Raw genomic sequence first — 23,858 nt, 5'->3', positions numbered from 1 at the left:
GGTTTTACCATTTTGCTTCGACAAAGGCATGATCTGGATCTGGTTAGCGGGAATTACGTGGTCATTCCATCGAAGCCGCCTCATTTGCAATCATTAATTCGAATGCGATTATGACGTATTACGTCACTGATCCCACGCAACAGCTTTGCCTCCATTACCGCAAGGCGCCGTTCATTGTCTTTTATAGTCGGCCAACGCCCAGAACGAGAATCGCCAACCAACAAATATTCTCACAGAATATTCTTTCATAAATAAATGAAACTTTTCATATCAGAAGAGTTAAACTCCTGGTTTGGAATTTCTTTTTATTCAATTAAGGCAAAGATACTGAAGAGTGCTAGAGCAGAAATGGTTTGAAGGTGTCTGAAGAGAATGAAAGTCAGGCTGCCTTTTACCGGTCTGCCTCAGTTCCGAAAATGGATATTTCCCAATATGATATTTTTTTCTTTGGGATTAATCGTATTTGTTATGAAACGGCACATATTAATCTGATTGAAAGAAAGGGTTTTTAACAATTTAATTTTTTTTGTATTTAAAAAAACTTTTTTTTTTCAGAAAAGAGTGGGATAGTTTTTTTTCAAAGTTTTCGACAGTTTCGTTAGGTTAATCACAGCAGCCCAAAAAAATTTATTGATGTCAAAATTGGCACTTATTTGATCACTTCTCGGGTTTCATGTAGCTTTTTGAGGTTTCTAGAGCACAATGCACCGTTGAAGAATTTAACTGGTCCAGCGCAGCGAAGTTTTTCGGGTACTACGCTGACTCATCCATCTGCAGTGTGGTACCTAACTGAAATTATATGTTTTCGATTTTCATCCCTTCATACTATTAATGGAGTGTACCTTGCACGGCATTCTTCCCAGTACTTTTGAGATATATTTCTCCAGCTCTGTGGAGTTATTCATAGTATCAGTGAAAAGAGATAGCATAGTTGGTTATTGGTTTAGCATCGCTCTATAGACGTGCAGATTTTGATATTATTAATTGCGTAACCATAACCTTAATGTGCTTTTTCAAAACACGCAAGAACGTGTAGTTCAGCAATCTCTCTTTAAAGATTTATAATTAGCTTATTTGCATAAATATTATACATTATTTAGTCCGCATTGGTTAGTAGAAAACGAAGGTGATAATAAATCCTGATCAATGAATTCACGCTTATACGTGTATCTATCCAATCAACTGATTAATGATCATTTCTCCTGCACACATAATTGAACTAGAGGAAGAATGTGACACTGTACAGTTCGGTACCAGTATCGAAATTGTTGAAGGAAAAATAGAGCATTGTCGTTACATATATATACTCGTCGCCATTTAGATAGTAATTCATCCAAAATTTCAGAACACTCCTATAGATTCCTAGTTATTGGATCACGAAGAGGTTTCGGGTTGATTACTTGCAAGTAATTGTTCCATATCGATGCCATCACGAAAAGCTTTTATCGTGATTCACAATATCCTTGGTTTGGGATAAAACGCGCATTTACAAAAAAATGATGGATTGGTTGTGCGGTTCCAGATGTCTGATTGTTAGTAACAGGCCACAATGCAACGTACTATAGTCGAGGAATTCGATGAATTCAATTCAATTTCGGGGCAAAATGGATTTTCATTATTGACGTGAGCACTAGTTTACGGATAAAAAGCATGAATGAAAATTCGACACGCTGGCTAATGTGGATATGCAGATTAATCCTTGTTGACAATAATTTGCTTTTATTATTGGATTTTGTAGTTTGCATAGGATCATTGGAATTTAGATAACTCGTCATTTTGCGCGGATTAATTTGCAAGTAATGCGGGTATAATTAGATAGAAATACAAAACGGATTAGGCTTGAATTAATAGCGAAATTGTGTATTTCAAATTTGTTGGAGAAGGTAGAAAATAGGAGGTCAAACCGTTCCTAATTGATACAGAAGAAGTTATCCCAAATGAAAATCAGCTGTTGTTAAAAAATTAGGACGTTGAAATTCGGATAAAATGGATACCTGACTATGCAGGAAAAAACTCAGCCCCTCGATACGTATGGGTTATTAATTAATTAATTCATGAATTAGGTTCAGAACCTCGCTTAGGAAGGGAGGAAGCTTATCTGTATAGATGCTTTTGATAGAAGGAAAGATGAGAAATACTAACCTCACTACTTACTCCTTTCGTCAATACATTAGTTGTGGTGTCTTGCCTACTTTCACTACTCTAGTCAAAGTACCGAATAAGGAAATAAATTGATTCAGTTATATACCAGTAGATGATGACGTGTTTTTGTCGCTTCTTCAGAGTCCGAGCTGGAGTGCATTTTTCAACCTCTCCTTCAGGTCGTACGTGTTCTTAACGTTGATAAGTGCAAGTTTTTAAGAAAGTTCGTGAAATTCCTCTGCCACTCTATTATACCTAATGCAATCCACCTAGACCCAGACAAGATACAAGCCATTTCAAGCTTGTCGCTCCCCAAAACCGTGAGGGATTCCCGAAGGTTTTCAGGTATGTTAAATTTATATTGTCGTTTCTTGCCCAGAGCCGCTCACCATCAAGCAATCCTCAACGCTTACTTGGTAGGGCCAAAACAAAAGACTCCCGAGTTTCTGCGTGGTCCGCAGAAACTGTCCCAGCATTTGAGACTGTGAAACAACAGCTGCACTTTTGGCATTTCCTCAATCAGATGCACCTCAGCCGTGTTCGTCGATGCATCAAACGGTAGGTACTGCTCTTTATCAGCGGGTGAGTCAAATCTGGCAATCATTGAGCTTTTGCAAGCAATTGAACTCAGGTCAACGGCACTTCTGGCCCTCCATCAATAAGGACATCAGTTCTCGGACCAGCAAGTGCATCGCGTGTCAGAAGTCCAAGGTCACTAAACATGCAAAAAAAGTAGGCGTATTCCTTCGGCCGACCAAACGCTTTTACATCATTCTTCTCGACATCATTGGCTTTTTGTGAGAATCGCACGGATTCAAGTATTGCCTAAAAATCATCGACAGGTTTACGCAGTTGCTGAAGCAATACCTCTGATTGACATTACTGCACAATCATACGCCGAGGCCCTCCATCGAGATAGATCCTCGCTTTGGCGTATCTTCACGGACCAGGGAATGAAATTCGAATCTACCCTTTTCTCCGAGTTGGGTAAACTCTTTGGCTTTAAACGCCATAGGACAACCGCCTGCTACTTGCAGTCCAATGGGATTTTGGAACAATAGCACCGGTCGCTAAAGACTACGTTAGGAGCTCGCAGCGATCCGTTGTGGTCGCGAACCCGGCCTTTCGTCCTACTCGTCCTCCGAACAGTCCAGCGAGAGAAAGTGAACAGTCTCACTTGAGCCTGCCCACTGATCCTACGCCTGCTGATGAACGTGATTGAAACTGCTGTGATCATTTTCTTTCACGGGTAACACCCTCAGGGATTTGGAGTGAAGCCTTCACTCATTCAAACTCGATGTCCGGGATAGGCCCAAATGGCTCTCCCTATTGAAAATTAAGCCGTTTACGGTTCTACAGAGGCAATGGCAACACAACGTGTCCGTTTCGCCAAGCGCAGTCATGGCTGAACCCTCACGATTTCAGCTGGTGTGGAGTAATGTAACGACACGAGTCCTACAGTAGGCGTTTCAAATGTGCGAACAGCATCGAATTCGCGAACCACACAAAGGACGCACCTTTGGCATTCAATCGAAACCAGCACATCTGGTTGCCACGAGATCCGGCGAAACGGAATTTCTTTTTGTTCTGACCAACATCCTGAGCGGACCTGAAGGTATCATTTCTATTTTAGTAATAAAATATTTATCTAATTAGCAGTTTCATTTAATTAATAAATAAAGACCGAATAAGGGTGCTATGTCATAATCACAAAAGCGTCAGCCCCATTAATGGAAATATGAAGAGTGAGATATATAGTATCGCTATAAAAGTAAGAAGTTGCATCATTCCAACGATTCATCATTGTTTGTTGGGTGTAAATTTTGAGATTAGAGGAACCCGTAACTCCGAGCACTGAAGCCTTTTACAAGGCCACTTGTAGTATTCCCTGAAGCTGCCTATCAAAAGGTCTCTTGTCTGAGACATAAGCAGGCTTCGTCGACTCGGAGAACAGCTAGAGAGGCGGAGAGTGAGCAGATTCTTCTTAAAACAAGACCTTTCGGAGGCATCTTTGTCTAAGGTCTGAGGCTATAAGTAACTTTTTATTCGAAAATATCAAAATTTGACTGACGGTTTCGTCCAGGGCAGAGGCAACTCATCAGACGCTGCCTCACCTCTGCCCTGGGAGCAGCGTGACCAAAAGTGCCAACAGGTGGAAAGACGCTCCCTTTTATCAGGACAAAAACACGACAAGGTCGCGAATTATATTGGACTTAAAACGCCAGTCGTTGCAGTCTAAGCTAGACTAAGGCTAAAGCTAGGTTGTTGTTTAGGATCTGCGGGATCCTAAGTCCACATCCATGTGATGGTGGACCGTAACTTTTTATTTTTTGTACGGGGTAGTTAATGGAGCAGCTTCCCGTTAAACACCCTGTCAGACTATTTATGTTCTCTTTCTTAAGGGACAATAAAAAGGTCAATATATAGTTGTTGGGTTCTTTCCCAAAAATGTTTGCCGCCAGCAGGATTTCGCATTCTTCCATAAGGGTGCATGTACTCCTGCAACATCAGTCTTAAGAATAGACTTGACAGTGAGTGACGAATCATCTATGATCGTTCCGAAAGTACCCTTGAACCCAATTCGCCTTTCATAATTCTGATCGGTCATTTTTGTCTTTTGTGGATTACGTCAGAGCGTTTTGAAGTGATTCTCAAAAAAATTAGGTTCGGGCGTTTTCAAGCGAACATTTTTCAATTATTCCTTCACGCCTATAGTTGCGCTGACAGGATTTCATCGAATCCCTTTCAAATCATAAGTCACCCTGAATAACACAGTCATTGAGTAAGACTGAATGAAGGACTTAGAGATTGCTTGATTTTGATTGATATCATCATCATCAACGGCGCAACAACCGGTATTCGGTCTAGGCCTGCCTTAATAAGGAACTCCAGACATCCCGGTTTTGCGCCGAGTTTGATTCATATAGTATGTTTCAAATAAATCCTGAAAATGTCAGCTATCTGCTGCCAGGCGAGAAACTTCATTTTGCAATTTGTGAAGTTTATTCGGCGATGGCTTTTTTTTTGCAATCTTATCTAAAATTTCTGTGATATTATGAGGACTTTGCTAACTACAAAAGGAGTAGCAACATATGCGGATTGAAAAAACATATAACCAATATTAACTGAACTGCTGAGTCGCGCAGGACTAAATTCTCATCCGGTCGGAGGTTTGATTTCACTGCACCAGAGAAGCGAATATTCATGATAGCTCCTTCCAGGCTCGATTATTTGCAGTTAGTATTATACTTACACCATGGAAAAGTCATGATAGGCGTTCCTTTTATTCCATGGGGGTGAAGTTAGGACCCTCGATCAAGTCCCTTTTTTGTCTCTGCAGAGATTTACTTTGAGTTGAAGGTATTCCACGTGATTGTTGTGTCTGTAAACTGTCGGTTAATGGATAATACAGACGTAAACAATTTAGTGAGGAATTCAAGGAATATCTTGAGATGCATAGAAGGCAAACTGAGCCTATGACGAAACTACACCTCAAATTGGCTCCGTTACTGTTTGGAGGTTTGATAAAGAACGAATGGCTGATATACTTTCGAATATAATTTTCAGATATGAAGAATTAGCAATGGAGAAGGCGACAATAGTAAATTATAGTTCCTTCTTCAGATAAAGCCTGATATAGGAATTAGCCAACGACCTCCACGGAAATGAAAAAATAAAAAATCTTTGCACACGAGTATTTCGATGTTTTTAAAACTACCTTGCTAATAATAGCACGATTCGTTTGATTTATTTGCTGGGTATTTAGATTATTTCCAAAGATATCTATTTGAGTCATATTTATTCGCTTGTATCACGGTTTTAATTAATTATTCAGCTAAATTCGGAGCTTTTTGTTTTTGAGGAAAAACCGTGCAAGTGTCTGAGAATCACGTGTACAACATAAGAAAAGATAAGACGCTGGGTTAATTAGATATTTTTTGCAGATCCAACTATTATATTTTGATTCATTGTTGGTGTTCATTATGGCGACCGGATATGACTGCATTATCAAAAAATGGGGAGTAAATAAGCAAATGGTGCGATGGGATGATAATTCAGTATAAAGGAATAGGTAGTGCAACCAGCATCGATGAGTGATATTGCAACTTTTTTATTCAAAGGCTGAGATAGTGTAGTTGTGGTAATAATAAAAAGAGAATTCTAAGTTTATAGCTGGAGCATACCTTTTTTCGCAAGAGTAATTCTGGTATGTGATACTCGTATAAAATTAAAGTTTAAGGAAAAATCAGTGTGAACTAAAGCAAAGTTTTAAATGACTTTTGTTAGGCTTTGCGAGTTATAATAAGAAAATACCATATGCATAGTATACAAAGATACTATATGAGTTAATGGTTTTCAATAGACGGAACATCAAATAAAGGGGCATAATTAATATTGCATAAAAATGCAATAGTAGAAATCGCATGTAGACTAATAGAAGAAAGAAAATAAGGTTATCCTGCAGCTTTTACTTTACTAACACTCCAAAAATACAACAATTTAACTTTCCTCTCTACATACCAGCCGCTGTTGTCAATCACCAGCAATAATTTCGGATAGCTGAGTTGTTAGAGTACAAAGCTGTCATCCGAAAGGTCGCGGTTCAAATCTGACTGGTGACAGTGGGAAATGGTATTGCGATTTGACGTCGAATACCAGTCGACTCAACTGTGAATGAGTACCTGAATCAAATCAGGGTAATAATCTCAGGCGAGCGCCTCCTATAGGGTATTGTAATCCTGTAGTGAACCCTTGCGATCTTGAATGAAGCACTCTAACTCACTTCAAGGCTCCGATACAATTGGATTGTTGCGCCAACGATTATTATCATTATAAAATCCAGCCGCCGTTTGCTCCTGTTCAGGCCGAAGCACTGTGCAACATGGTGCACCAGAAAAGGGTGAGTCCGGCAGATCGGCCGACAGTCTCCGGTGAGGCGGTGTGTGTCATCGCAGAGGTTATTTTCTTGGATTTTCTAGCGAATGAGGCACACTATATCTACCGGAGAAGAAAAGCAAATCTGGTCGAAGTGACTGCGGGCTTCCGAAAAGCCATTAAGAAGCCATTACAGGATGCCAGTGACAGTGGGATAATTCCGAAAAAAGCCCCTGAATTCATACACTGATCTCGTAAATTGAGCGAAAGTCAAGCGAAAATACAGAGTATGGAATTGCCACCTAACATAGGTGGCAATTCCAATACTAGAAGCACTGCATCGTTTCGGATTGGATGAGTCCCTAGACTGTCCCGAATGCGTGGGGTGGTTGTAGTGGGGGAGAGTTCCACACACTGCTGCAACCTGGCTCAGCAGTGGTTTTTGGGATTTCCACCTTCAATCGGAAAAAAGGAGATGTAGCGGGAAGGAAAATTTTATAGATAGGGTTGCCTCTACCTCTGTAGTAATATTCAGTATTTTTTTCAGTTCTGTTCGATATGGATATACACATATAACCATATGTTGTAAGTCCTTTCACATTCGTAAATAAGTGAATCGAAATGAACCTCGTTCTCCCAATAATCCGATTAGAAAATTACATACCATCAATGAAGCGGAAAGTATACTAATTAAGGAAGAAATTAAACTATGGGAGTTCCTCTAAATCTCAATTACCTAAACGTGGCGCTAAGTTGTTTTCATTGATGAAGGAGGAACCCATCTTTAGTACCGATTCAGGTTCGCTCTTTGAATATTCTTGTAGAAACATATATATATGTGCTGCGTAATTTAGTGAATAAATATAGGAAGACCAAGAGAAGCATCACACGAAATGCGAGCGTGTAATGTATTCAATCGTTAATGATGAAATGACATACTCGGCGTTTATGGTAATTGAATTCCAATAAGCTAATCAAAAGCACTTAATCTAAATTAATATTGGCTGACTGCTCAATTCATGGCCTTGAACTTAAAGACTATCCAATGAAAATAATTGTGGAAATATAGGGACAAAATCAATAATCCATTTAAGCGAGGATACCCCAGGCGTATTCTCGGACGAAACTTCAGTGTGAAAATAATATTTAATAAGACCTCGATAATGAAAACCATACTTTGATATAATGAATTTGAAGAAAATGTAGATTTAAATAATTGGACTTTCTTGCGAAAATTTGCATCTCGTGCAAAACAGTGGAAAAATTACTCCAGTAACTTTTCCCAAAGTTAGAGAATAAGTATAAATGAATTGTTGGAGTGAGGGATGGCCCAAGCGACCACCCCACTTAGCCACGATCGATTAGGAGAGCCGAGTATCCAAGTGTTGGTTACCCAACATCTGAGCGCAGCTTCACTAAAATATAAATAAAATTGCCCTTTTTGGCCAGAAAGTGCTTTATTTAAACAAATACCGCATTGCGGAAACGAGTTGTTCCCTGCTTCAGTATTTTCTACTTGAGAACGGTATAAGATTAGATACTCTTAGAGCCAAGATTTACATTCATTGGGGACGTTTTCAACCCTTTCGACAATGGATCCTTCCTAATTTCGAAGATTTTGCTCTTCTTAGTTACTTCGTGGCTAGATGAAAAGGAAGTAAACACAAAAGAAGGCACAACTGACTCCTGAAATACGGTATTTGTGTAAATGAAACAATTAATAGTCAAAAAAGAGGATTCGTCATTTACCTGCAACAAATAGCCCTTTCGGGTAACAACCTCAATTTGTGTGGGGTTGACTTAAGCAGTATATATTTTGTCCTCAATGCGCTTCCTCATTCCTTTCGCTGATTCCAAAGGAGAGAAATTATATTCTTGCAATTGTCTTTTGCTCGATTTGATGATGGCTGGTAGCACTCATTAGATATTTCTCCTTTAATAATATACTTTGTGCAATAATTCTTTTGCGCGCAGTTTGTCAAATAAGTTTGGGATTGAGATGGTACTTTACCATATGTGATTGCCATGGGGGAGGAGACTGCAATCTAAATATAATAAAATGTTAGACCTCCATTTTCGATAAGTAAATAAAATATTCACTGAGAAGCCCACTAGGATATTATCTTTTTTCGGTGGTGAGTTCTAAACCATGAAGGGACAACAAATGTATGGCCGGAAGGTCGAGGATAGATCGGCTGAATTAGTGAAAGATTCACAACTCACAGTAGCTACATCAAAATGATCTCCCTTTGAGTGAGTAGGTATATCCCTATCATTTGACCTTTTGCTCCTTTGCTGTATTTCCATTTCAACACAAACACGGCCTAAGGGAAGTAACTACTCTGCCAATTGAACATTAACCCCAGTCTGACCTTCGCTTGCTGCCTCAGTTCAGCATAATGATGAAAGAAACTCTGGATAAGAGCTGCGCTCTTTTACTTTACACGGCGACCCCGCAGTGGCTCCTAGACCTAGATTAGACACTAATCAATCCTGTAAATCCCTATCACGTCACATCCATATCAATGAGTAACTGCGCTTCAAGCTACCGGCTGATACAGAGACCCAAATGGGCTATCGTAGCAGAAGATCGCAGTTCAAATTTCACTGGCGGCAGAGGGATTTGTTTTCGTGACTGGATGTCGGATACCAGCCGACTCAGTTGTGAATGAGTACCTGAATCAAATCAGGGTAATAATCTTGGGCGAGCGCAATGCTGACTACATTGCCTCCTTGAGTGTACTATAGTGTTACGGCCTTGAACGAAGTGCTTTAACACTTTTCAAGACTCTAACCCAATATGGATTGTTGTACCAACGATTATTATTTTCGAGTTATCGCAATTTCGGCAGATGCCGGATTTTACCTAATACTAGGACTAAGTGCCAAGCAATTAGGCTCGGACGATCCTACCTACTTAAAAACTAAAGGGGAGCTGGTAGGTGTGGCCAGTGGTAGGTTAATGGAAGAACCCGTCGGGAACTCCCCGCAACATCGAGCACGTATGCAGAATGGTGTACTTCTGCATGGCTTGAACCAGACTGTCCGAAAGTCCCAGAACATCAAGGGAAGCCGTGAGGGATTTAGGTACAATACCTGTAACTGACAATACTATGGGAACTCTCAAGACGCCAATTTCTTCGATATTCCGAGCCTTCTCCACGTATTTCCATTCGATGTTGCTGTTATGGGGACCATCATCATCAACGGCGCAACAACCGGTATCCGGTCTAGGCCTGCCTTAATGAGGAACTCCAGACATCCTGGCTTTGCGCCTACGTCCACCAATTCGATATCCCTAAAAACTGTCTGGCGTCCTGGCCTACGCCATCGCTCCATCCAAGGCAGGGTCTGTCTTGACTTCCTTTTCTACCGTAGATATTGCCCTTATAGACTTTCCGGGCTGGATCATCCTCATCCATTCTGATTAAGTGACCCGCCCATCGTAACCTATTGAGTCGGATTGTATCGGAAGGTCATGGTATCGCTCATAGATTTCGTCGTTATGTATGCTACGAAATCGTCCGTCCTCATGTAGGGGGTCAACAATTCTTCGGGGGATTCTTCTCTCGAACGCGGCCAAGAGTTCGCAATTTTTCTTGCTAAGAACCCAAGTTTCCGAGGAATACATGAGGACTGGGAAAATCATAGTCTTGTACAGTAAGAGCTTTGACCCCATGGTGAGACGTTTCGAGCGGAAAAGTTTTTCGTAAGCTTGAATAGGCTCTGTTGGCTGATAACAACCGTGCGCGGATTTCATCATCGTAGCTGTTATGGGTTGTGATTCTCGACCCTAGTTAGGAGAAATTATCAACGATCTCAAAGTTGTAGTCTCCTATCTTTATTCTTCCCGTTTGACCAGTGCGGTTTGATGACCAACGAACAAGGTTGGTTTTCGGTGCTGACGTTGCCACCATATATTTTGTCTTGCCTTCAGTGATGTGTAGCACAAGATCTCCCGCCGCCTCCTCGATCTGGATCATCTCGGGTCGTTCTTCCCATGATGACGATATCGTCAGCATAGGCCAGCATCTACCTCAGCATTACGGATCTCTCTCTCTCTAGGGTTAGGTTAAAGAGGACCCATGATAAGGCATCTCTTTCTCGTAGACCGTTTTTGATGTCGAATGGTCTTGAGAGTGATCCTGCTGCTTTTATCTCGCCGAGTACATTGGTCAGGGTCAGCCTAGTCAATCTTATCAATTCATGCAGAGTTTTACTCTAACTATGCTATCATAGCTGACTTTAAAGTCAATGAAGGGATGGTGCAACTGATGTCCATATTCCATCGTTTGCCGCAGAGAGAAAATCTGATCTGTTGCTGATTTGCCGAGTGAAGCCTCTTTGGTATGGGCCAATAATGTTTTGAGCCTAGCAAGTTAGAGGAGAATATCTTATAGATGGTACTCAGCAACGTGATACTTCTATAATTGTTGCACTGCGTGATATCTCCCTTTTTATGTATGAGACAGGAGCACGGACTGCTTCTTCTATACTTGGGTTTGTCCGCCGTCTTCTGTTGGCGGAACTTCGAACTGGCCCATGTCCTGGTTGTTGAGTAGTTCATCAAAGTATTCAATCCATCACTCCAATGTGCTTATCCTGTCGAAAATCAAATTTCCCTCCTTGTCTCGGCAGGATGAGCATCGAGGTGTGTAAGACTTCATCCTGCTGACTTGTTGGTAAAACTTCCGCACCTGGTGCGGTTGCTCCCTGTCCGTTCCAAGTTCACAAATCTGCTTACATTCATCGTCAAACCAGCCGTTTTTTGCGCCTGGGGCCAAGTATGTTTTTGGCTCTATTTATGATAATGTTTTTCAGGTGATTGTGAGGACAATATCGATTTTGAAAAATAATTCTTTTTTTTCTAAATTTTCTAAATATATTGTTAAAGGTTTTTGCTTAAACAACATAATCATCAACCTATGAGCCCTACATGTATATCCTTTTCACTCTTCTGCTAACTATAGTAATCCCAATGCAATACGGGAGATAAGATTCTACCATAGCATCCTTGTAGAATTCTTATGCCCCACCTTCAGAGCTGCATGTTTAGATTGTATGCAGCGTTCAGGTGATTAAGAATGTTAAAGTGAAGGCATCATTAAAGTAATTAAAGTTCTGCAGTGAACATGCCACTTAAATTTCATGAAAGCTTTATCCATCGTTAATAATTTATCTGATTTAAAATGCAGCAAAACGGAAGCTGTTTAATCCGTGCTATCTTTTTAACAAAATATCGTATCATCTCGGTAGTTCCGTAATCAGCAACTGAATTATCTTCACGAATGCAATTAACTGCTACCACATTGCTGGAGCAAATAATCCTTTCGTGCTCAATGTAAAGATGCATGCATTAATCTTTATTATTTTTATTTCATTTCAGGTATGTATATCCACGGTTTTTAAATTTCAAATTTTCCGTGTTGCTGGGAATCCCAAAGGTAATTCGGTAGTGAATGCAAATCCAACTCTAGTTATAGCACAAGAGACACGTGAATTGAATGTGAAAAGTGACTTTGAACTCTGCGTATTTTGAAATAAAGTGTTTAAGAAACGGGTATGACAAATAATCGATTTCGAGTGAAGTGGCTAAAGGGATATCTTACTGGATCTAAGATAAACTTAGGGGTGATCCGCAGTAAACTTTCAAAATATAATAATCTATAATCTAGATACTATGTGCATGAAACCCCATTTCAATTTCTCAGATTTTTCGGTTACTTAGTTTCTGCGAGATAAATGACCTTTTCATTTGATATCCTACATGGCGGTGAAAAAATTTTTTTCAAGGATCTTTTGCGTGTATTGGACCCCCCCCCCCCCCCCCCACGTCTAAATTCAATGGTAGCGATGTAGTTTACTACATTCGTGTTTGAATTACAAGCTCCCACCTTTCCCAAATTTCATGCTTCTGTGAAAAGTGCAGGAGACTGATAGGTCAACCGATTTGAATAAGATTTTATTTTCAACCAAGCTTTAATAGAGAAAACTTGCCGTTTTTTAATGTTTTTTTTACTTTTGGGTATCTTCTTTGTCATAGATCATAGATATCTTTTCTAATTGGTGGTGTCTCCTACCCAGCCTAATTGATATTTTCGTGAAGATTTAATTTTATTCTCATTAACTTCACTAAACCGACCATTGATAAAACCGTTGCTGTCCGAATATTATGATGTCCCATCGATGACATTTTAATAAAGTTAAATTGATTGATTGCCTCAATTCGAGTAGCACAACCTCTGTGTAGAATTACTCCCTATGTCCCTCCACAGTCCCATATCTGCTTGACAATGAATTCTGTCGCTAGCAACCATGCAAGATTATAAATCCATTTCAGTTAAGCCTCCTGACTTGGCTAATCACGGGAACATGCGCATATAGACTGCTCCTGCAAATAGAAATGAAATTACTTTTCTGAGAAAATCGCATGTGGCAGACAGACTCACAAACAGTAAACCGTAATTTGTGCAAAATAAAACCTTAAAAAAGCCGTTATCTCAACACCAAAATCAAGTAGAGGCTGTTCCGTGATAATAGTCTTTCAATGTTACTATATGATGGTAGTAGATGAAAAGCGACAATGTTATGCGAAAGCTCCTAGCTATTATCAACACTTGTTTGCATCCTATCATCGAAATTCAAATTCGAAGAACGAAGAAATTTGCTGGCACACAGACTACGTACTCGTCATATGTTGATGAGAAAAGTGACGAGTTGCTCCGTCATGTTTGGGAATCTAGCATTGTAAAATCATCGACGAATAGGGCGGAGAACAGTGAGGAATACTGCTAGTTTCTTGGAAAGTTCTGTAGGGAACTAAAATTCATTTGAACATGCATGGTTAAAGCGCTATTCCGTTACTCACTCGACACTAGTTGTTGCAACAGCTCTACGTGTTGCATTATTTTTGCGAAATCGTTGCCTGCCGAGTCTAATGAGATTAGTGCACAGTCTCCTTAAAAATAAAATGCGAACGGGGGTGTGTATAAAGTGGTCTATCAGCACTCAGATTGTAGTGGCCCATTGTACTTAACGCGCCGCTCCAGTGAAAGATAAGTTTTTACATAAAATAGTTATCGTTCCGATGCTTGTAGTTCTTCTAAATAAAAATAAAACTAGGTAGCTTGCTCCTACTACAATATATTTTAATAGTTAGTAAATACGTATTTCGAAAACTACTTACTTTCTTCCTCAGTACTTAAGCTACCTACCTATTTTTATTAAGTTTTTACATCCCAGGATTACAGTTAGTGAATGAGTTGGTACAGTGCACGTTGGACACGTATCATCTAGTAGAATTCCTGTATCCAGTTGGTGAATTATGGCTAGTTAGAAAAGTCAAAAAAGCTCGATATGTTTATCATCATTTAGGATCTGCCATTTGTCTCGTTTTCGATCTAATCAACGATGTCAGGGCGGCTTGACTAGTACTATAGATTGCATGCCTTTGTCTTTTAATTGTTACTATCACCTCATCTCTCATCATTGCACAGATTTTAGCCTGAAAGACCGTTATGTGTTGTAGGAAAGAAAAAGTTCGCTTCCCTGCTTTTCTCAAAGTTAGACTGTCGCTCAATAATATTGTTCTACTTTTGAGCTATTGGTTTAGAAGACCTAAGCATATTTCGCCCACCTGCTCCAGGTTCATGCCAATTTTCTCTACGTCTGAGGATAACTTTGTAACTTCTAACTTTTTCCGTACTAGAACCAGATTTACTCCTCCTACTGCCCTATACTTTCCTTAAGCATCGCTGGATAAATATGAACCATCAATCCGAAGTGCTCAAAGAATAGTATAGCAGCCCGCTTTTGCATTGTTCCAATTTCTTTACGAATACTTTCGAGTTGAAAGGTTTGCGCAGCACCAAAACTTTGAAAATTTTCTAACTCTTACTGTTGTCACCTGTTCTTTCGTATCGTGTACCTTCAACAGGGTCTATACTGACTGAACTCTGGAATTCGGAATTCTTTCGATTTTCTAAGTAGGTCTGAATTAGCCGATTAATCCCTATTAAGGACACTCCGCAGTCTTGCCATCTTTATATCGCATTTCAATTCCTGATGGTATGGTCTAAAAGAAACTCGTCTCGACCTCGAGCATCTTATGTTCACGCTGAAAGTTTCTCAACTCTAATCGGATTTCATTCATGAACTTAGTTTTTGCAATTCTTATTTCCTCGGGAAATGAAACAATAGAGCGTAGTAAAAGGGTCTGATTCAGAGTTGCTAGTTGAATGAAATTATTTCAAGAAGGAATCCTTGGTAGTCAAGGAAGGTTCCCCATATTGCCAGGAAATTTATTGAATTTTGCCGAATTCGTTTTCCTAGGATTTTATCATTGTAATCAGGCTAATCAATTGATTGCTTGCCTTCTTCAGTATCTGAAGAGACCAGCCGAAAATCCCTTTTTCCTCTAGGATTGCATTTGCTACTACCCAAACCAATATGTTGAACGTTTGTGTCACAATCTACAACGAGTTTAAGACCACTGGAATTTGCATGCTCTGCCAAGAAATAGATAATCAAAGACAAGGTACAGAGGTTACAATTAACGTAATACCACTAGCACTATTGCAATAATAATAATAATCGTTGCCACAACAATTCATATCGGATCATGGCCTTGAAGTGTGTTAGATCACTTCATTAATAATATTGTAAGATGACCACAAATAGGGCCTGGGCATGGAATTGCGTTAGCACCGTTGCTTTCAACAAGGTTGGTACGAGGACATAGGATTTTGTTAAACCGAAACAATGCCTCTTATTCCAGAAATATGTAAGGGCAATCCCGCAATCTTGTGTTTGGATAGCGAACTGGTTAGAGTACAAGGCTGTTGTACGGATGGTTGCGGTTCAAATCTCACTGGTGGCAGTGAAATTTGCATCGTGATTTGACGTCGGATACCAGTCGACTCAGCTGTAAATGAGTACCTGAGTCAAAAGAGGGGAATAATCTCGAGTGACCATATTGCCTCCTACAGTGTACTGTAGTGTACCGTTACGGTCTTGAATGAAGTGCCTTAACACACTTCAAGGCCCTGATCCAATTAGATTGTTGCGCCAACGATTATTATATTATTATTAATCCTGCAACATTACCAGTCTTGGTGCTAGTTGAAAAGAAGAAGTTTTGGAATGCTGTAGACATAAGTGCAGTGTTATATGTTTTGAAACACCGCCGCTAAATGGAAAGCCTACTGGAACACCAGCTTTCCTGGTAGGGGAGCAAGAGAACTAAGTCGTAGTCAGGTTCCGGTTTCTCCAATTACGAAAGGTGTTATATTAACATAGTTGGTACAAGGACATAAAATTTTATTAAACCGAACAGAAATAAATTTCGAATGTTGTTAATGCGACAGATAGATGCCACCACCGGTGCTCTCCAATAGTTGTCGTATAAAGTAGGCCTTGTCAATTGATTTGACATTTTTAAAAAATATTATACATAAATAATTGAATAGAGTTAGTTGCCCACCCTCGACCTGGCTGGTCGCTTTAATTTGATTAGTTCACGGAGTAATTTATTTTAAACTATTTGTTCCGACGCTTGATTTTATAAAAGTTTATTGTATCCGTATTTTTACTGTTAAGAAGCGAGACGTGAATAATAAACTATTTAACCCTACAGTGCTGAAACACAGAAGCTATTCTCACTTTCAACTTTCCCGTATGACGAAATATATGAATTTGAAAGAACATTGGACAAGCAATAGGCTTGCAAAACTCTACTCTCTGGCTGATGGTGCCGTAGGCACTAAATGCAGGCTTTCCCTTGAAGTGAGGAGCATGCCCTCCACTTATTTCTTTGTGGAGGAATATGAATCTGGCGAGGTCACCAAACTTATCGCCTTGATCGCGGCTTCATTGCTCAAAGTCGAGGGATTTAAGTTCGCGCTTTATTTGATATTATGTCTCATTTTATTTCTTGAAAATTGCACTCCTGTTTTGAAGAAAAATAAAGGAATTTCGGCCAAAAGGACCAGGATCTCATCAAGAATCCCTTCGAAGCCCTTCACTTTTCAATATAGTGGGTCGCCCTGTTAACGTCCGGAGTTCATTGGCTGCGTTTCTCGATAAGCTATTGTAAATAATTGCAAAACTTGAGCGACCACATGAAATGTTGGACTGAAATATTACTATTTCAATAAAGATAACTAGAACAAACTTAGATTACCTCACACAGAAAGGAGTAAAAAAATTAAGTTCAACTTTATTGTTCCAAATATATTATATATATATATATTATGGTTGAATTCCATCTTGGTCTCACCTTTTGATGGTAATGTAGAAAAGACTGCTCCAATCACCCTGTTTAACTTCAAATTAGCTATTTAATCAATTTTTATGTCTTCGTTGAGTGATATGACCTACTGCCCTAAGAGACCAATAATAGCACATTAAATAACTCTTTGAAAACTATCCTGTTACAATTTAGTTTCTGCCCAAAAACCTCACGAACGACGTATGACTCGCCGCGTTGTCTTGCTAGAGGCTTCAATTTTTGGAGGTCTTGACATGAGCGCAGTGAATTCACTTCTTCAAACGGCGAAGCACTAGTGAACTCCTGGAACTGTCCGGTGGTAGCCCATTCGACAGGGAGAAACTTCTTGTGAACCACTCCCTTCTTATCGAAAAAAAACAACAAATATACTTTTAATGGGTGCACATGCGAGGCTTTTGGGGTTTTGTGTGCTTTTCTGTGTGTCACTTGAAACTCTCACGGCGTCCAGGTCGTACTACCTCATCTCTAGTTTATGAGCTGTTGACTGTATCCTTAGGTTTCGGTTAGGTTTTTGTACTTTACCGGAGTGGGCAATTTACGGAAGTAAATGCTTGTGCATTAGACTCACAGCACATTCACAGCATCAAAAAATTGCTGCATTTCCACTGTTCGAAGTTCGAGTAAAAATTATCCCTTGGAAGAACTAGCCAAAAGTAAACTTAAATGAAATAGTACGGGGCTCTAAAATATTCACTATCCCTTTCACACTAGCATCAAGCGAAAAACTCCAAATTATTATTAGACGTCATTCAACTTATTCATGCCAAAATGAGTAATTCCCCCCGATTCTTGCAAACAAGCAAAGTTAATTGCTCTTTGGTAGACTCTAAATATTACGTAAATACCCGCAGTAACTACATCAAAACTATTAAGTTTAAGCTAATTTCTAATAATTATATTTTGAAAATGATTGAATGAGTAGACAATAACTCGTTATCTTTGATACATGCCTCAATTAGAACTCAACAGAAACCAATTAATGTATCTATCTTCTAATTAGATCTGTGTATTGGCAAGATGCTGTTCAACTTCTCCATTATTTGCATTTGAAGGGGTGCATACACATATTGTCTCCAGTTGTCAGTTTATTGATATTCCCATTTCGAATTGCACTGAAATGATAACTACCTAAAGGCTGACACTTGAGCCAATGTTATGAATAAGCATTGCCATAACTTTGCCAGTAAATAAGCGCCGCAATTGTTGATTGAAGATTAAATGGATGTAAGATAGTGAGAGGCATTCAAATGAGTCATGGAATGATATGTCTGCTAACATCAAGCAAATCTGCCCCCGACGTTTATATAATACCATTTGGATATTTCTGGCAGCATAAATGATTTATGGTATTCCAGGGTACACTCATACTAAGCAGAATAATGACTGTTTGAAGTCACATATAACCACTTTCTTCTTTGCAACATTTCCCTTCAATTTTCTCGATCTAGTGACTGCGTCCGCGAATTTCCTACAACTAATAGCTTTTCACCATCGTCGTCGACTGCATTCTCCTATATTTTGCACGATTTTCCAATTGGCTTCAATTTTCCCTCTCAACACTTTTGTGTTTTATCTCGCGTAATCCATACGCTGTAAACGGTCAGTTCGGTGGAGTTTTCGTAGTCGAATTATGTATGTTCAAGACTTGTATCTCGTCAGAGACTTCATACAACCCATTGTACAACTGATGTACTATTCTCTTTCCACGCAAAATGTTGCCTCTCAAAATGCATACAGTACTTTAATTGCCGACTGAGCTAAGGTCCAGGGTTCCTGTGTAAGTATTTCGACTTTAGAGAACCAAATAGTAAATTTTGAGCTCCAGCTAGATTTTGTTTACTTCATCAATTTAATTTGCATTTTTTTTGATAACTTACTTCCTATGTATGTGAAATTGTCAACATTTTTAAAATTCTATCTGTCAATAGTAAAATTTTATCTAAATCCTGGTCATCGTTAGCTTCGTTTTGTTTTCATTTTTCCTAAACACAACTTTTTCCACGAGGCAAAAGTCCGCCTACACAGCCTACAAGCTATAAGAGCTCGTTTCATCTTAACCTCAACTTGTTTATTTACAAAAAGCTTCTTGTTTAGAACAACTCCCAGATATTTCACTTCTTCGGAGAGTTGGAATATTGTACCCTTTATCTTTGTTAGGCCAAGACCATTCAGTTTCCTCCGTTTTGTAAATAATACCATTGTGGTTTTATTTAGGCTTACTGAAAGTCCTTGCCTAAGCTGCATAGATGCCATCCATACCAGGTGGTTTGGAGTGCGAAACAGGATTGTATAACCTCTCTCATCTCTTCACTGGTGACAATCGCTCTCGCTGTTTCCCAATTCAACTTGCAACACCCACGTGTTGGAGGGTTTGCAGAAACCGCAATTTTCTTCTTTCCACTTCTGAGACCTGTTCTTCCAGATGGTGTATTTCCATGAAAGTCTGTATTGTCTCAACTCTGGAATTTGTGAAAGCTTCATCCGATTTTCTAAGAGAATTCAACGTGTCCAAACCATCCTGTTTAAAGACTACCTGCAAGTATGCTCTTGCTTTGAACGTTTAACGAGCCTCTTGTATTCACGCTATGAGCTCCATAAGTTTGCCTTTGCAAGCACGATTAAAAATTCATCTGATTAATTTCCTAAGTCTTTGTAGTTTGCGGTTCCACCATGAAACCATTTTACTGCCTTGGCTTCGAGAAGTAGGACAAGCCTTTCCGAAGCATTTTAAAAGTGTGCTCAGAGTTCATAATTGATCTTGATCGCCAAAGGTGTCCTTAGTCGCCTAGAGAGCTCTATTTTGTTGTCAAGGAACTTGGAGGAACTTACATTGCAGGCTGTTCGCCTGCAATAGTCAGACTAAATTCTAAGTAACGCTGATCTGAAAGTGATATTTCATCTACCACTCGCCAGTCTTTAATCAACTCTAACAACTTTGTAGTGCAGATATTTAAGTCAATCACTTCACTTCTCTTTAGCCCCACGATGGGTGGGGCGCAGCTCACATACGCGGATTTGACCACCCGAAGCTATAAAATCAAACAGTTCCTCTCCTCTAGGATTGCGTTTGCTACTGCCTCAACAAATATGCTAAGCGTTCACATCACAACTTGTTATGAGTTTAAGATCACTTGGTTATGCATACGCTACCAGATCCCCTAGTTTTTGCGTTGGCGGAGGACACAAAAAAATTATAGAGTAAGCAAGCAGAGGCCTGTCGTGGCACTACCAAAAGTGTCCCTTACCAAAGTTGTGCTACCGTCATTTCGGGACGTGTCCGACAATATGAGCAACGTCTAAAAAAACATTTTTAATTGCGGCGGACGCTCTTCATTATTCTTGGACGGAGTATTCAAGACGTCAGCCGTTCGATCAGTGAGGTAGTTCTTCTGGCTGTCTAATTATAGCGGGATTATGTATTTGGGTGTTTCCAAAAGACGGCAAACGCCCATCAAATACCGATCATTTTTGTCGTTAATGGCAGTGCCCCCCTTTTTGTTCACTTCCAGAAGACATGAAAGTCCTCGGGGTTTAACGTGAGTACCTGCCATGTAGACATAATCCCACGGTCCTCTTCGGACACGGATTGATTTTGGGACCACAATCAGAGCCCCGCCATGCTAGCACAGCGGTCCTGGTTTATACTGAGTGCAGGCTCAGCATTCATATCAGTGGATGCGAGGCTTATCTAACACCTCTGCCGCAACTAAGGGGTACGGCATCCGAGTTGTACAGCGCAACTCCACGCGTGAGCTCCGAGGAGCTCTGCTGACTAGGGTGCCAACCGCAAATAACCGGGCCGAGAACACATCCTCCAGGAATTCTCCTGGAGCATATGCTCTCAGAGGGCCGTCCCGGTTCCCATGGTACCAGATAACCTCCGGTGAGGCTTCGTGGCCGAAGCCACTTCAGATGAGTCCCTTGCAGACTCGGGTCTGATCGCCCTCCTCGAGTACGTGGGGACGGAACCCCCCAACGGGTTAACTGGAATCAGCCTGAGGCAGAGAACCGCAACAGAACCTTTCACCAGCTAACTACCGCTCTGCGTATAACACAACACAAAGGACATCACAAGACAACACAAACACAAAACACACAGGACTGGTGGCTATCCACCATGGCTACTAAGACCATTCACCCAACAACCGCAGGCGAAGCAGCGTCGAGAAACTCCCTTCTTCGTTGAAAGGCACTTCCAGAAGACAGCTCCTAAATCTGCTGATCGCAATGTGTTCAATCCCAACTGACCTTATGGCAGGTCTGGTGCTTGTCCTGGCCAGCATGCCACGTGAAGGAGTGTTTCTCTTCCGATTCGCACTATTATTTGCTACACGAAAATTCTTTTGCACCAAGAAGTGCTGACTATCCCGAAACTTTTACTCCAACTATTTGTTTTTCTGATAATTTGCTTCGTGCCAGTTTATTCTTCCGATATATTCTCAATAATTTCAAAAGGTCCTTTTGGAAGAATAGATATCTGAATATTATCAGAAAGCAAAAGATGTTGGGTAGGTTCTTGAAATCTAATTTGAACTCACCCGGCGGTGTTCCCATTCAGGGTCATACGTAATCGTCTAATGCTCTTAGTACGTGCTTAGATTAGCATGTATAAATCCATTAGACCGATAATTCAAGACTTGCCATGCACTCCCTCGTTAACACCTCTCGCATTTACATAAAACAAACACTTGTACTTGGCTACAACTGAATTTTTATTAGTTATTATCTACTCATAGTTTCGCTTAGTATTCAAATATTTACTAGCGGCTTTATGCTTGTTTGCAAACGACATACAAACATTGTTTATTTACTTGTTTATTTCGATTACAGAAAAAAGTTTGTAAATTGAAATAACAAATACCGACATCTGGAAATACTTTGAACAAGTCAAATAAAGTCATGAATGAGCGCTCCTTCCATGATTATTTATAGAGAGTCATTAAGCAATTTTTTGCTGATTATTGGGAAGTTGTAGACAAATTTGATTTATGGAATTTAGCAAGTTTTACTACTCATTTTAGGGGAAAAATAAAGTAGGCCTGTATACCATAAAAGAGGATTAATGAAAAGCTTTTTCTTCAGCTATTGTTCCGTTCACAAGTCGGGTCGGCTGATCGTGATCTGTTTCGCCATTTAGCTCTATCAAATGCCTGTTCTAGATGCAATCTCGAGGCTTTTGAATCCCCATCTAGCGTATCAAGCCACCATTGTTTCGGCCGGCCTTTTGGTCATTTACCATCGACTTCGATGTTTAGACCCATATTGACCCATATTGAGTAAATTCTCGTTAGCGCGAATTACGTGACCATACCATCGAAAACACCCCTCTCGCAATTTTTCCACGATCGATGCAGCCTCATATTGAACGCAGATATCCTCATTTCAGATGTGATCTAGCCCAATGTAACATCTTCATCTCCGTTGCCGGAAGACGTCGTTTATTGTCTTTTATAGTCGGCCAACACTCAGAACCATAGGGAGCGACAGGACGGACGACATTACGGTAAATTTTAGATTTGAGACGTTCACTAATACGTCTATTATAAAGAACACCAGTTGTGGAACACTTTCATAAAGCAGTTCTCCAGTGGCTGATAGCGTTATGAAATTGCTTCACGCATTAACGCAACCTGGATGAAAAGCATAAATGGATAAACGTATCGTTGTGTTAATGATATGCAGAACTCCTTGTGATTTCGAAATTCCGAGAAGGGGAAAAAAAAATTTGAAAACAAGAGGGGTTTAAACTTCCTCTTAAATACGCTCCGTAGCTTGCTAATACATTAGATGCGTACTCAAAGACATTTGACTTAGTCTACGCTAGGTCGTATCTTTTGGATTCCGTTTAATTGAATCTACCCCCAACGTGGTTTCAAACAATTAGAGCGACATATAGATCATGTAGATCCTTTGGGTACATATAGACTTCCGCCATAGAAGGCATAATATTCTCTTGACTAACTGCGTATTAGATTCACACATTTCCAACCAAAGCTCATTACTTTAAAAGTGGCTGTGTCTATACATAACTCATGAATGCAATTTGTCCTGTTTCCTGCCATGCAGCTTCGTATCCAGCTGAGGAGATTCTCTCTTCGACTACACACTTTTCTCTCAAAAGTTTATCGATTTGTCCCCTATGGCTCGGTGATTCTAGAAAATAAATTGATACTTCTCACAGGGAGTCACTAATTAATACAAATCGGTTTCGTAGTGAGTAGAACAAATGCACGTGAGATGCTGTGATGGTGGCCTCGTGAAAGCGTTCAGCATTCACTACACTTGCTCCGTACTTGCGCTTTGAGGATGAGATTTGAATTAATCCTGAAACCTTTGATCTTATTTCAATTTTTTCAAGAACTAAGCCGAAGTAAACTTTTCTACACATAATGAAGGAGATCCACTTGCATTATACTGAGAATCGTTACTCTCCATTGGAAATGACTGTCCTTCATCTGGTATCCTTAGATACTTTCTGAGGCGAATGCTAATTTGATGGGGACATATAATTTGCAATCAACCGGCATTCAGACAGCAGCTTCTTATGTTTTCA

The 23,858-nt window shown here is 40.0% G+C and overlaps 1 protein-coding gene across 3 annotated transcripts in view; it reads left to right on the top strand.

The window, feature by feature from the left end:
* The window catches only part of LOC119651575 (sodium-coupled monocarboxylate transporter 1), a 301,298-nt gene that overhangs the window by 152,188 nt on the left and 125,252 nt on the right, over window positions 1-23,858 (top strand). The window contains exon 1 of one of the 3 annotated variants that reach the window (XM_038055212.1): window positions 6,220-6,349. The exons of the other annotated variants lie outside the window; for them this stretch is intronic. The gene's annotated coding sequence lies outside the window, so the exon portion shown is untranslated. Of the gene's footprint in view, window positions 1-6,219; window positions 6,350-23,858 lie in introns of those variants that run through there. 3 annotated transcript variants of the gene reach the window in all.

This window comes from Hermetia illucens, chromosome 3 (assembly GCF_905115235.1).
Source record: "Hermetia illucens chromosome 3, iHerIll2.2.curated.20191125, whole genome shotgun sequence".
NCBI classification, from domain to species: domain Eukaryota; kingdom Metazoa; phylum Arthropoda; class Insecta; order Diptera; family Stratiomyidae; genus Hermetia; species Hermetia illucens.
The sequence above is the reverse complement of the archived record's forward strand: the minus strand, read 5'-3'. Positions and strand labels throughout refer to the sequence as shown.